The sequence below is a fragment of the Budorcas taxicolor genome, chromosome 1 (assembly GCF_023091745.1).
Source record: "Budorcas taxicolor isolate Tak-1 chromosome 1, Takin1.1, whole genome shotgun sequence".
Taxonomy (NCBI): domain Eukaryota; kingdom Metazoa; phylum Chordata; class Mammalia; order Artiodactyla; family Bovidae; genus Budorcas; species Budorcas taxicolor.
Genome location: NC_068910.1, coordinates 107248201 through 107264075, shown reverse-complemented (window position 1 = coordinate 107264075; position 15875 = coordinate 107248201). Strand labels below are relative to the sequence as shown.

The window sequence follows — 15875 nt, the reverse complement described above, 5'->3', positions numbered from 1 at the left end:
TTGGAGAAATGTCTATTTAGTTCTTTGGCCCATTTTTTGATTGGGTCATTCATTTTTCTGAAATTGAGCTGCAGCAGTTGCTTGTATATTTTTGAGATTAGTTGTTTGTCAGTTGCTTCATTTGCTATTATTTTCTCCCATTCATGCTGGTTAAAATGCCAGTTTTCCATGAGACCAGAGCAGCTTTTCATAAACTTGGTGTTATATGACCCACCAAGCCATAAAATTTGCAGTACACTGCCATAACTTTGTCAAATGGAAGAGAAAGGTACCCACTCTGGCCTGAGCAAGCCCTCAGGGCACCAGTATGTTTCTTGAAGAAACATGATCCCCATACCTGCTTCAATGACTTCTCTAGCCCAGCCTGCACTATGGCTTTGTGGGTTGGTCTCTATAATCCATGGAAAGAGGAAGAGATTACCTGGAGCTGATTTAACAATGATTCTGTACCACATGAAGACACCATCTGAAGGTGGACAACTACCGTACTCCTGACACTCTCCGTGACATCCGTGTAGGATAGTAGTGATGGAATATCCTCCCAATGGGCAAAACTTTGAGCAGTCTACCTGCTTGGTCCTGGAAGGAGAAATGGCCAGATTTGTCATGATATGGGCTTCCCAGGGGGTGCTAGTGGTAAATAACCCACCTGCCAATGCAGGGGACATGAGACACAGGTTCAATTCCTGGTTCAGGAAGATTCCCCAGGAGAGGAAATGGCACCGATTTCAGTATTCTTGCCTAGAGAATCCCATAGAGAGAGGAGCCTAGAGGGCTACAGTTCATAGGGTCTCACAGAGTGAGACATGACTGAAGCAACCTAGCACACACACAAATGATGATATATAATATATTTGTTTCAATCCCCGGGTTGGGAAGATCCCTTGGAGAAGGGGATCCACTCCAGGGGACCCACTCCAGTATTCTGGCCTGGAGAATTCCGTGGATTATATAGTCCATGGGGTCACAAAGAGTTGGACACGACTGAGTGACTTTCACTTTCACATATTAGTTTCCGGTATACAACATAGTGACTCAGAATTCTTATAGATTATGCTCCATTTAAAGTGATTATAAAACATTGGTTATCTTGCCTGTGCTATACAATAGATCATTATAGTGTACTTGCTATGCATTTTAGTTTGTACCTCTTAAGTTCCCAACCCTGTCTTTCCCTTCCTTTTTTCCCTATCCCCACTGGTAAACACTAATTTGTTCTCTATATCTGTCAGTCTGTTTATGTTTTGTTATCTTTATTCCTTTGTTTTATTTTTAGGTTCCACATACACGTGATAACATGTGGTATTTGTCTTTCTCTAGCAGATTTATTTCACTGTCATTGCAAATGAAAAAAATTATTTATTTTTCTTGGCTAAGTAGTATTCCATTGTGTGTATGTACATTTATTTATGTGCATGTGTTAGTCACTCAGTCATGTCCAGCTCTTTGCGATCCCATAGACTGTGGCCTACCAGGCTTCTCTGTCCATGGGATTCTCCAGGCAAGAATATTGGAGTGGGTTGCCATTTCCTCCTCCAGGGAATCTTCCCAACTCAGGGATTGAACCTAGGTCTCCTGCATTGCAGGCAGTATATATATATATATACACACACACACATACTTTATCTTCTTTATGTATTCATCTGTTGATGGACTCAGACTGATTTTGTATCTTTGTTATTGTAAATAACGCTGCTATGACTATATTGGGGTACATGTTTCTTTTCAAATTAGTGTTTTCATTTTCCTCAGATATATACCTGGAAGTGGCTTTGCTGGTTCATATAGTAGTCTATTTTTAGTTTTTTGAGGAACCTGCCTACTGTTTTCCACAGCCACTTCACCAAATTACACTCCCATCAGCAGTGTAAAAGCGTTCCCTTTTCTTCATTCTCACCAGCATTTGGTTTTTGCTGTCTCATTGATGACAGTCAGTCTAAGAGATATGGGGTGATATTTCATTATGCTTTTGATTTGCATTTCTCTGATGGTTAGTGATGTTGATCATCTTTTCATTTGCCTGTTGCCCATTTGTATGCCTTCTTTGGAAAAATGTCTATTCAGGTCCTCTGTATATTTTTTTAATCATGCTATTTTATTGTTAACATGTTGAGTTTATGATCTGTTTGTATATTTCATATATTAACCATTTATTTGTCATATTGTTTGCAAATTTTTCTACTATTTGTTAGTTTGTCTTTTTATTTTGTTAATGTTAAAGCATTTAAGTTTAAGTAGACCCCATTTGTTTATTTGCTTTTGTTTCCTTTGCCTTAGGAGACAAAAATATATTACTAAGATTTAGGACCAAGAATGTTCTGCTTAGGTTTTCTTCTAGAAATTTTATGCTTTCTAATTTTACACTTAGATGTTTATTTTCCATTTTGAGTTTATTTTTGTATATGATGTGCAGAAATATTCTAATTTTATCTTTTTATATGTAGCTATCAGTTTTGTGAGCAAAACTTATTGAAAAGACTTTTTCTCATTTTATGTTCTTGCTTCCTTTGTGGTAGATTCCTTGACCATAACTACATGGCTTATTGTTGGGCTTTCTATTCTATTGTGTTGCTTTATGTGTCTCTTTTGTGCCAGTACCATACTATTTTGATTACTATAGCTTTGTAATATAGAATGAAGTCAGGGCGTGTGATACCTCCAGGTTGATCTTCTTTCTTGAGATTGTTTTGGTTAGTAAAGGTCTTTTTTTTTTCCATACAAATTTTTACATTACTTGTTCCAGTTCTATGAAAAATGTCATTAACATTTTGATCAAGAGTGCCTTGACTATATTGACTTGGATAGTATGGTCAGTTTATCAATATTAATTCTTAGTGTGCTGGTTGGAAGGACCTGTGTCTGGGCCAGGGTGTCTTAGGGTTGATGTCTGCTCACTGATGAGTAGAGCTAGGGCCTGGGGTCTCTGGCTGCAGGAGCCTGGGTTTCTGAAGTTTATTGTCTGCATGCTGATATATGGGGCCATGTCCCTCTGGTGGACAGGCCTCTATGACATTTTGGAGGGGCGGGTATTTAGGAGTAGTCTCTATATCCCACAGTCCTCTGGGTCATCCAGAAGTGAGCCCCAGTGGCCTTCAAAGACTAATGTTCTGGGAGCTCATCTTTCTGGTGCAGGAGGACCCCCAAGGTGAGGAGCCTGATGTGGGGCTTGCCCCTCACTCCTTTCAGAGAACCTCTTCAATTGTAATTACTCTCCCAGTAGTGGATCACTCACCATGGGTGTAGGTCTTAACTATACTGCAACTTGACTCACCTCCTACCTATCTCACTGTGGTTCCTGTATAGCTTCAGTTTTGGAAGATCTGTTCTGATTGATTTTGGTCTTCTCATCAATAGTTGTTCTATAAATAATTGTAATGTTGATATACCTTGGAGAGGAGGTAAGCTCATAGTCTTCCTACTCTGCCAACTTGGCCCAGGGGTGCTATTGTATTCATTTAAAGTTTAAGTGCAGTTTAAGGAATTGTGTATGGACACCAAGTTGACAATGAGTAGGCTTGTAATGATTCATTTTATGGATTAAGCTGACCTGATCTAGGGAAGCCCAAATATTTGGTTAAACATTATTTTTGTTTGTGTCTTTTGAGAGTTGGTGTTTTGGAAAAGTGTTAAATTAATGAGCTGAACAAAGTTGATGGCCAACCATTTGTGAGTTGGAATCTATATCTTAAACACTTGTATTCTTAAGCCTTGAAACTGCCATCAGCATTTCTGGGTCCCTACTTTGCAGAAAGCAGATGATGAAACTTCTTAGAGTCAATAAACGATATCTTACAGCAAATGTCTTTAGTTGCAGATATTGATATATGTTTAGATGTAGATATAGATAGATTTAGATCTAGATTGATCTATATATATATACACTCATTGTACATTGTAATATTAAAAAATAAAGGGAAATATCATCTTGCAATTGTTAACTGTTACCCTCAAATAAGACTAACTTAGAAGATACCTTCTCAAATAAGATGAAGTCTTAAAAGTTGATCCATCCTGACAACTCATTTTTCTAATTAACAAATGTATCTCCCATTAACCTTACTGACATGATGCAATGGGATTTTGATTGGATACCAACACTGTCAGTTATGTTTTCCAAGAAAAGTTTATAAAAACGTCCACAGTATTTCATCCTCTGGAAAAGATGCCCCATTAAAATCTGGATCCAGCTGCCTGACAAAGGAAGGAAAATATAAAACCTAGAGTGGAAATCTTCAGAATATTTACATCATGCTGTTTAAGTAGAGAATAGAAGTACAGAAACTCCATTTTGATTTGCCTCAAATATCTTGATTTTAAAATGTTTACTTCACTGATTATTTAAAAGAGCGGCCATCCTATAGGGTCCCAAACCAGAAACAATGGCATTTGAAACAGATATTTTCCTGACAAAGCCCATAATCTGTATTTCCACAAGCCCTCCAGGTGATTCTGAGGCCACTATAGTTTGACAGCCCCTATATTAGTGAGAAACAACAATGAAAAAGTCTGGTGTTCATACTTACCTAATGTATACTAATAAAATTCTGTCATGTAGTTCACAGCTCAGAATGAAAATTACTATTCTAGATTTGATGGTGTTTGTTTTTACCTAATGTTTGTGTTGGTTCTTTGAACACAGTTGTAGGATAATGTTTTTGGCAACTTGTCAGCAGCACAACAATGGGAATGTTATGAAGCAACAAAACTTGGCCAACGAGGAACATATGCAATGGCATAGATTCTCTAAGGAGAAATTAAGGTTCCTGGACTGTGAATCATTTACTTTCTCTCCAGGGCTTGAAAATATCCTTCAGGATACAGAAAGAGAGCAGAAGACTTGTTCTACTCTTGTGACCTGCACTCCATAAATATGTAATAGTTATATTTTCTATAAATATTTATAGTTTGTATCTTTAATCCAAACATCTAATTAATGTTCTTCTCCTGATATATCCCATGAGCTAATCTTTATGATTAAAAGAACATGATTAATTCACTTTAGGTGTAAGATCCTTGAGATTGTCTTGAAAAAGACTTAGGAAGGTGATCTGGCACTTAGTAGCCATCCCAAGCCCAGTAATCTCCCTGGACTCATCACTTGAAAACAGTTCAGTTCAGTCACTCAGTCGTGTCCGACTCTTTGTGACCCCATGAATCGCAGCACTCCAGGCCTCCCTGTCCATCACCAACTCCCGGAGTTCACTCAGACTCACGTCCATCGAGTCAGTGATGCCATCCAGCCAGCTCATCCTCTGTTGTCCCCTTCTCCTCCTGCCCCCAATCCCTCCCAGCATCACAGTCTTTTCCAGTGAGTCAGCTCTTTGCATGAGGTGGCCAAAGTACTGGAGTTTCATTCCTTCCAAAGAAATCCCAGGGCTGATCTCCTTCAGAATGGAATGGTTGGATCTCCTTGCAGTCCAAGGGACTCTCAAGAGTCTTCTCCAACACCGCAGTTCAAAAGCATCAATTCTTTGGCACTCAGCCTTTTTCACAGTCCAACTCTCACATCCATACATGACCACAAGAAAAACCATAGTCTTGACTAGACAGACCTTAGTCGGCAAAGTAATGTCTCTGCTTTTGAATATGCTGACTAGGAGTAAGCGTCTTTTAATTTCATGGCTGCAGTCACCATCTGCAGTGATTTTGGAGCCCCCAAAAAATAAAGTCTGACACTGTTTCCACTGTTTCCCCATCTATTTCCTATGAAGTGATGGGACCAGATGCCATGATCTTCGTTTTCTGAATGTTGAGCTTTAAGCCAACTTGTTCACTCTCCTCTTTCACTTTCATCAAGAGGCTTTTTAGTTCCTCTTCACTTTCTGCCATAAGGGTGGTGCCATCTGCATATCTGATGTTATTGATATTTCTCCTGGCAATTTGGATTCCACCTTGTGCTTCTTCCAGACCAGTGTTTCTCATGATGTGCTCTGCATATAAGTTAAATAAGCAGGGTGACAATAGACAGCCTTGACGTACTCCTTTTCCTATTTGGAACCAGTCTGTTGTTCCATGTCCAGCTCTAACTGTTGCTTCCTGACCTGCATACAGATTTCTCAAGAGGCAGGTCAGGTGGTCTGGGATTCCCATCTCTTTGAGAATTTTCCACAGTGTGTTGTGATCCACACAGTCAAAGGCTTTGGCATAGTCAATAAAGCAGAAATAGATGTTTTTCTGGAACTCTTTTGCTTTTTCTATGATCCAGCAGATGATGGCAATTTGATCTCTGGTTCCTCTGCCTTTTCTAAAACCAGCTTGAACATCAGGAATTTCATGGTTCACGTATTGCTGAAGCCTGGCTTGGAGAATTTTGAGCATTACTTTACTAGCATGTGAGATGAGTGCAATTGTGCGGTAGTTTGAGCATTCTTTGGCATTGCTTTTCTTTGGGATTGGAATGAAAACTGACCTTTCCCAGTCCTGTGGCCACTGCTGAGTTTTCCAAATTTGCTCACATATTGAGTGCAGCACTTTCACAGCATCATCTTTCAGGATTTGAAATAGCTCAACTGGAATGCCATCACCTCCACTAGCTTTGTTCATAGTGATGCTTTCTAAGGCCCACTTGACTTCACATTCCAGGATGTCTGGCTCTAGATGAGTGATCACACCATCATGATTATCTTGGTTGTGAAGATCTTTTTTGTACAGTTCTTCTGTGTACTCTTGCCACATCTTCTTAATATCTTCTGCTTCTGTTAGGTCCATACCATTTCTGTCCTTTATCAGCCCATCTTTGCATGAAATGTTCCCTAGGTATCTCTAATTTTCTTGAAGAGATCTCTAGTTTTTCCCATTCTGTTCTTTTCTTCTATTTCTTTGCACTGATCACTGAAGAAGGCTTTCTTATCTCTTCTTGCTATTCTTTGGAACTCTGCATTCAGATGCTTATATCTTTCTTTTTCTCCTTTGCTTTTCACTTCTCTTCTTGTCACAGCTATTTGTAAGGCCTCCCCAGACAGCCATTTTGCTTTTTTGCATTTCTTTTCTATGGGGATGGTCTTGATCCTTGTCTCCTGTACAATGGCACGAACCTCACTCCATAGTTCATCAGGCACTCTATCTAACAGATCTAGTCCCTTAAATATATTTCTCACTTCCACTGTATAATCATAAGGGATTTGATTTAGGTCATAGCTGAATGGTCTAGCAGTTTTCCCTACTTCCTTCAGTTTGAGTCCGAATTTGGTAATAAGGAGTTCATGATCTGAGCCACAGTCAGCTCCTGGTCTTGTTTTTGTTGACTGTGTAGAGCTTCTCCATCTTTGGCTACAAAGATTATAATCAATCTGATTTCGGTGTTGACCATCTGGTGATATCCATGTGCAGAGTCTTCTCTTGTGTTGTTGGAAGAGGGTGTTTGCTATGACCAGTGCATTTTCTTGGCAAAACTCTATTAGTCTTTGCCCTGCTTCATTCCACATTCGAAGGCCAATTTTGAAAAGAGAGATGTGAGTAGTTCTAGGGTGAGGACCGCACTCTAAATGTATGTAGAACAATGGGGAGAATGGAAGGTCAGGAATGAACCTGAACATGAATCACTTCTTCTTCATACGGTCTAGAAAATGACAAAAGCTACCATAACATTTGAAAAGTGTGGGGGCACAAAACATGCAAACTCTTGCTCATGTTCATGTCTTTTCCCAGCTAGTCACTGAACTGATATCCTATCATCATCTGATATCCTATCATCTTAATGTTATTTGAATTTTGGCAATATGCAATTGAAGACTCTTGCTTTCAACAACACAGTCCTGTAAACTCAACATTTTTTTTTTTCTGTTAGTTTCATTATTTTTAAATTGTTGTATGGTTGAAACCATTACCTTCCTGTTATGCTAATTCTCTTTTCCTTCCTATTCCCATCTCAGTTAAATCTGCATCTCATCTCTTAGCTTTCTGAATTAGTGACATGGCAACATGGCAAGTAAGTACCCTCTTACTCTTTCAGGATTGGCCTCTGTTCACTCAAACACAACCCTGTCTCCACTGTAGAGTTAAATATACTATGTATCTCCAGGCTGCACAGCTCTACTACTAGCAAATGATCATATTCATATTTTTCTCAGATTGATTACAGTATTGTAGGGCTTAATGCATTTATGAAGCCATATTGAGAACATATGTATAAAACATTTTATTGTTTTCCTTAATTATTCTAATATGACATGAATACTTGATTAAATATTATTCTGTGTTTTCTAAAATTTTTAATTACATATGCACATATTTTAAGAGGTTTATTGGCATGCCTAACTTAAGTCATTAAAACTCTAGGGTGGTCATAAATGCAAAGAACTTTGAACACTTACTGTCATATAGCTAATTCCTAGAATGTCAATGCTCACTCTTGTCATCTCCTGTTTGACCACTTCCAGTTTGCCTTGATTCATGGACCTAACAGTCCAGTTTCCTATACAATATTGCTCTTTACAGCATTGAACCTTGCTTCTATCACCAGTCCCATCCACAACTGGGTGTTGATTTTGCTTTGGCTCCAACCCTTCATTCTTTCTGGAGTTATTTCTCCACTGATCTCCAGTAGTATATTAGGCATCTACCTACCTGGGGAGTTCGTCTTTCACATCCTATCTTTTTGCCTTTACATACTGTTCATGGCGTTCTCAAGGCATGGCATCCAGTCCCATCACTTCATGGCAAATAGATGGGGAAACAGTGGAAACAGTGGCTGACTTTATTTTTCTGGGCTCCAAAATCACTGCAGATGGTGACTGCAGCCACAAAATGAAAAGACGCTTACTCCTTGGAAGGAAAGTTACGACCAACCTAGATAACATATTAAAAAGCAGAGCCATTACTTTGCCAACAAAGGTCCGTCTAGTCAAGGCTATGGTTTTCCCAGTGGTCATGTATGGATGTGAGAGTTGAATTATAAAGAAAGCTGAGCACTGAAGAATTGATGTTTTTGAACAGTGGTGTTGGAGAAGACTCTTGAGAGTCCCTTGGACTGCAAGGAGATCCAACCAGTCCATTCTAAAGGAGATAAGTCCTGGGTATTCATTGGAAGGACTGAGTTGAAGCTGAAACTCCAATAATTTGGCCACCTGATGCGAAGAGCTGACTCATTGGAAAAGACCCTGATGCTGGGAAAGATTGCGGGCGGGAGGAAAAGGGGACAACAGAGGATGAGATGGTTGGATGGCATCACCGACTCACTGGACATGGGTTTGGGTGGACTCCGGGAGCTGGTGATGGACAGGGAGGCCTGGCGTGCTGCAGTTCATGGGGTCGCAAAGAGTCAGATGCGACTGAGCGACTGAACTGTCATATAGCACCATCTAATCTGTGTTATTATTAGCACCATCTAATCTGTGTTATTATATGACTGTATTAGTGAAGGAGGACTGATACTAGTATGAATTCTAAGCATTTTACTATTTTTGTCAGTGAGTCCACAACTCTCTTATTTCTTAGGCTGTAGATAACTGGATTTAACAAAGGGATTATGACAATGTAAAACAGAGAGTCCATCATATCCTCATCATCTGCTTGTGCAGATCCAGGGCACACACACATGAAGAGAAGGGCCCCATAGTATAAAGAGACAGATAGCAGGTGGGCTGCACAGGTGGAGAAGGCCCTCCTTTAGCAAAGACTTCTTTTTCAAAATTGTAAAGAGAACAAGTGTATAAGAGGCAAGAACAATGAGAATAGTGAACACCTGTATAGACCTAGAGAAAATAAATATCACCAGAAATTTAATGGAAGGATCAGTGCAGGAAATCTTAAACAATAGTATTATATCACAGTAAAATTGATGTACTTGTTGGAATTGCAGAAAGTTAATTTGAATTTAAAAAGCATTATGAATTATATCATGGAAAAGGCCACCTAAAAATGACAAAACTAATGGCTAGATCCATAGTCTACTGGTCATGATCACTGGATAAATTAATGGTTTGCAAATGGCCATATAGTGATCATATGCCATTCTTGCCAGCAGAAAACGTTCTGTGGTTACACTGATTGCAAAGCGGGAAAAATGTATCTTGCATTCAGTAAGAGAGATCATTTTGCTCTTGGCACAGAAGTTGACCAGCATCTTGAGAATCACTGTGGAGGATATCCAGGCATCCACAAAGGCCAATTTTCCAAGGAATAAGTACATGAGAATGTGAAGGTGATGGTCATTGCAGATGAGAGCAATCAGACCGAGGTTTCCCACAATGGTGATGAGGTATATCACCAAGAACAAGGGGATTTGCCACTGTGGTTGATACTTAAGTCCTGTGAGAACAAACTCTGTCAGTAATGCTGTTGCTCTTCCATGTCCTCACTGGATATTGCCTGAAATCAATGGGATAAATATTTATTACCTATTTAACATGGATTTTGGGGGGGATTGGAAATAAATTCTTATTTAAATTCAAAAATGTGAAGCAATGAACAGATTTAGAAAAATGAAAGACATTCTAAACACATGGGAAATTTGTGGAAGTAGGGTGGAGTGTGATAGGGAATTATATCTAGGGCATGGATATAGGGTCTAGGGAAAAGAAGTTTGAAAGACTTAGATAATGAAATAAATTGAATGGCTTGCAAAGTATCTTGAACATTACTCATCAGCTAGTAAGTATACACTGAAAATAAGAGATACAAGGGGCACTTAAGATATTTTTAAAAATGTATATGAGGTAGTATAGAAAATAAACTATAGGGAGTGGAAATTATAGTCAGAAATACTAGCCAGGAAGCTGTTACACTGTCCAGTGGTTTCCAAACCAGATTACACATTAGAATTGGCTAAGGAACTTTTTGTGTAAAATATGGGTTATGAGGTTTAATGTACATATTGATTTAGTGGGTTAATAATAAAGTCTAATAATCTATATTTTTAAATTGTCCTTCAAGTAATTAAAGCAACTCAAGTTATTAAAACTCTTGGCTTAAAACTCAGCATTCAATCCCACTGTTGGGCATACACACCGAGGAAACCAGAATTGAAAGAGACACATGTACCCCAATGTTCATTGCAGCACTGTTTATAATAGCCAGGACATGGAAGCAACCTAGATGTCCATCAGCAGATGAATGGATAAGAAAGCTGTGGTACGTATACACAATGGAGTATTACTCAGCCATTAAAAAGAATACATTTGAATCAGTTCTAATGAGATGGATGAAACTGGAGCTGATTATACAGAATGAAGTAAGCAAGAAAAAAAAACACCAACACAGTATACTAACACATATATATATGGAATTTAGAAAGATGGTAATGATAACCCTGTATGCTAGACAGCAAAAGAGACACAGATGTATAGGACGGACTTTTGGACTCTGAGGGAGAGGGAGAGGGTGGGATGATTTGGGAAAATGGCACTGAAACATGTATACTATCGTGTAAAAAACGAATCGCCAGTCTATGTTCGATGCAGGATACAGGATGCTTGAGGCTGATGCATGGGGATGATCCAGAGAGATGATATGGGGTGGGAAGTGGGAAGGGGGTTCAGGATTGGGAACTCAGGTACACCCGTGGTGGATTCATGTCAATGTATGGCAAAACCAATACAGTATTGTAAAGTAAATTGAAATTTAAAAAAAAAAAAAACCTCAGCATTCAAAAAACTAAGATCATGGTCCCATCACTTCATGGCAAATAGATGGGGGAAAAAATGGAATCAGTGGCAGATTTTCTTTTCTAGGGCTCCAAAATCACTGTGAACCATGACTACAGCCATGAAATTTAAAGGCACTTGCTCCGTGGAAGAAAAGTTATGACAAAACTAGACAATATATTAAAAAAACAGAGTCATCACTTTGCTGACAAAGGTCTATATAGTCAAAGCTATGGTTTTTCCAGTAGTCATGTACAAATGTAAGAGTTGGACCATAAAGAAAACTGAGCACTGAAGAATTGATGTTTTCGAGTTGTGGTGCTGAAGAAGACTTTTCAGAGTCCCTTGGACTGCAAGGAGATCAAGCCAGTCAATCCTAAAGGAAATCAAGTCTGAATATTCATTGGAAGGACTGATGCTGAAGCTAAAGCTCCGATACTTTGGTCACCTGATGTGAAGAGCCAGCTCATTGGAAAAGATCCTGATGCTGGGAATGATTGAGGGCCTGAGAAGAAGGGGACAACAGAGGATGAGATGGTTGGATGGCATCATCAGCTCAATGGACATGAGTTTGAGCAAATGGCTGCTAAGTCACTTCAGTCGTGTCCAACTCTGTGTCCCCAATAGACAGCAGCTCACCAGCCTCCCCCATCCCTGGGATTCTCCAAGCAAGAACACTGGAGTGGGTTGCCATTTCCTTCTCCAATGCATGAAAGTGAAAAGTGAAAGTGAAGTCGCTCAGTCGTGTCTGACCCTCAGCGACCCCATGGACTGCAGCCTTCCAGGCTCTTCTGTCCATGGGATTTTCCAGGCAAGAGTACTAGAGTGGGATGCCATTGCAGGAGATAGTAAAGGACAGGGAATCCTGGTGTGCTGCAGTCCATGGAGTTGCAAAGAATCAGACATGACTGAGCGACTAAACAACAACAATTTTGCACTCCAAGGCCAAACTTGCCTGCTATTCTGGGGATCTCTTGACTTTCTACTTTTGCATTTCAATTCCTTATGCTGAAAAGTACATCTTTTTTTGCTGTTAGTTCTAGAAGGTCTTGTAGGTCTTCAAAGAACCATTTGACTTCAGCTTCTTCAGCATTAGTTGCTGGGACATAGACTTGGATGACTGCAATGTTGAATGTCTGCCTTGGCAATGAACTGAGATCATCCTCCCATTTTTGAGATTCCACCCAAGTTCTGCATTTCAAACTCTTTTGTTGACCATGAGAGCTACTCCATTCTTCTAAGGGATTCTTGCCCACAGTACTAGATATAATGGTCAACTAAATATATATTTTTGGTTCTGTTATTCTGGAAAACCCTATACTAATAAATGTGCACTGTTCCTTTAATGAGTTTTTGCTTTATTTTGAAAACTAAAAGGAAATATAATAACAGAAGCCAAGCTGCATGCAGTAACCATCTCAAACCAAGGAATCTTCTTGTGCTTTGTTACAAGATTCAAAAAGAGTGATGCATTCTTACTGCATTCTATATATTTGTACTGTGATTTTTTTTTAGTTTCATAAATATTTCACAAATACTTGTTTAGAAATTCATATGTGCAAGCTATTCTGCCATTCACTGCAAAAAATAAAAAGTGTTAAGATTTCTAAGTTGCTATCTAAAAGAGTTTTTAGGCCCAAAATAAGTAATATCGAAGCCCAAGGGTGGTCTAAGAAGAATAAATAAACCAACAGTGTTTCAAATGAGTGGACATTGCCATCCTCTTTAGGGCAGTCTGAAAGTGGATCTTCTACACTCTAAGGTACAAGATAGACCTTGAAGAAAGACACCATGGAAATTATGAAGGAGCAGTTGGGGGCTGGGGAAGTGGAATCTCTGTAGGGAGACCAGCAAGAGCAAAAGGACATAACTGATGAGGGAAGTGTATCCAGAGTCTTTCAGTAACTTATTGATATAAAAGAGAGTCCATAGGAGAATTGTGAAGGAAAGGACTTGGAGTTCAACCATAGTATAATTGAAAGGACCTCAACTTATACCACAGTGAACAAATGAAGGGTAAGGAAGATAGAGATAGAAAGTTATATAAACATATATATATATACATACACACACATCATATAGTGTGAACATGCACATGTATAAATAAATATATGCTAAAGTATGTATGTTGTGTGTATACATACACACACACCACACAGAAAACCTGGTAATGGCAACCCATTATAGATCTTTGAAGAGTAATATGACTTAATCTGACTCCTTTTTACAAAGAAATATCTGGCAGATTTGTTTGGAAAATAAGAGAGAATGAGCGGAATGAAGTAGATAAGTAACTGGGATTTTGTAAATCACAGAGGTAGGTGGTTATGAAAGTGAGGGTCACAGTGGTATCAGTAAGAATGTACCTAGGATGAGTGACGAGAGGAAGAGAAGGGGTGGACCTGAAGGTGAACCACTGATTATTCTTGGAGTATGGAGTGTGATGAAAATGAACATTTAAGGACTTTGGGGCAAAATATGCAAAGTCTTGTTCATTTTCATTTCTTTCCCAGCCACACCATGGGCATCAAGATATCATATCTTAACATTATTTGAACTTTGATGAGATGCATTTAGATTTCCTCATTGTCCACCACACATTCTGATAATCTGATAACCTTTAAGTTTCTAGTTTGTTACTAGGTTTACTTTTTAAAAATTCAAAGAATATTCATCCATTTTTTCTATCCTACCCCTTCATTCTTCTTCTTTTAGGCCATACAGCATACATCTTCAATCTAATCTCCTAGCTTTCTTAGTTTATGAAGCTTCTCAAGTTGATCAATAGAATACAGACACAAAAAGGACTGTAGAAGTCATACACAATGAAAGGAAACATGCCTCTTTGCCTTTTCCTAAGCATCACTCTAAGCTAAGAGCATCTCTTGCCGTGTAGCTCTGTTTTCACTGTCTTACTCCCATGCCATTTTTTTCCTCCTTGTTTTTCCTTTTCTTTGTGTGATATGACAGGTGATTACCACAATAAGTGAAAGTTCAGTTCAGTTCAGTTCAGTCACTCAAGTGGTGTCCAACTCCTTGCGACCCCATGAACCGCAGTACGCCAGGACTCCCTGTCCATCACCAACTCCCAGAGTCCACCCAGACCCATGTCCAGTGAGTCGGTGATGCCATCCAGCCATCTCATCCTCTGTTGTCCCCTTCTCCTCCTGCCCCCAATCTTTACCAGCATCAAGGTCTTTTCTAAAGAGTCAACTGTTTGCATGAGGTGGCCAAAGTATTGGACTTTCAACTTTAGCATCAGTCCTTCCAATGAACACCCAGGACTGATCTCCTTTAGAATGGGCTGGTTGGATCTCCTTGCAGTCCAAGGGACTCTCAAGAGTCTTCTCCAACACCACAGTTCAAAAGCATCAATTCTTTGGTGCTCAGCTTTCTTTATAGTCCAACTCTCACACCCATACATGACCACTGGAAAAATCATAGCCTTGACTAGACGGACCTTTGTTGGCAAAGTAATGGCTCTGCTTTTTAATATGCTGTCTAGGTTGGTCATAACTTTCCTTCCAAGGAGTAAGCGTCTTTTCATTTTGTGGCTGCAATCACCGTCTGCAGTGATTTTGGAGCCCAGAAAAATAAAGTCAGCCCCTCTTTCCACTGTTTCCTCATCTATTTCCCATGAAGTGTTGGGACTGGATGCCATGATCTTCGTTTTCTGAATGTTGAGCTTTAAGCTGACTTTTTCACACTCCTCTTTCACTTTCATCAAGAGGATCTTTAGTTCTTCACTTTCTGCCATAAGGGTGGTGTTATCTGCATATCTGAGATTATTGACATTTCTCCTGGCAATCTTGTTTCCAGCTTGTGTCTCCTCCAGCCCAGCGTTTCTCATGATGAAAGTTACCATAGCCTAAATAAAGTGGAATATGGGACCTTTCACAGCAGACAAAATTCTTGGGATTTGCCTCTGTTCAATCAAATACCAACCTGCCTTCACTGTGGAGTTAAAAGTAATGAGTCTCTGTCTCTAGGTCTATGGTTTATAAGTATCAAAGATACCATAAATAATTCCCCCTTAGAGGAACTTCACTATTTTAGTACTTTATGCATTTTTAGTCATGTTCTAGAACATAAACACATATAAAATGATTGCTTGCTTTTTTTTTTTTGCTTTATTTTGGTATTCTATAAACAATTAGTTTAAAATTTTGTAACAAGAAGTAAGAATTATTTAGGGAATTTATTAGGTACTAACATAAGTCCTAAAATTATAGGACATTATAAGTACAAAAAATTTTGAATACTAATCATTACATAGCAAGATTAAAACTATAC

General features: G+C 39.0%; 1 pseudogene; it reads right to left on the bottom strand.

The window, feature by feature from the left end:
* Positions 1-6171: 6171 nt before the first annotated feature.
* Positions 6172-14313, bottom strand: LOC128052338 (olfactory receptor 5H2-like; annotated as a pseudogene).
* Positions 14314-15875: the final 1562 nt, after the last annotated feature.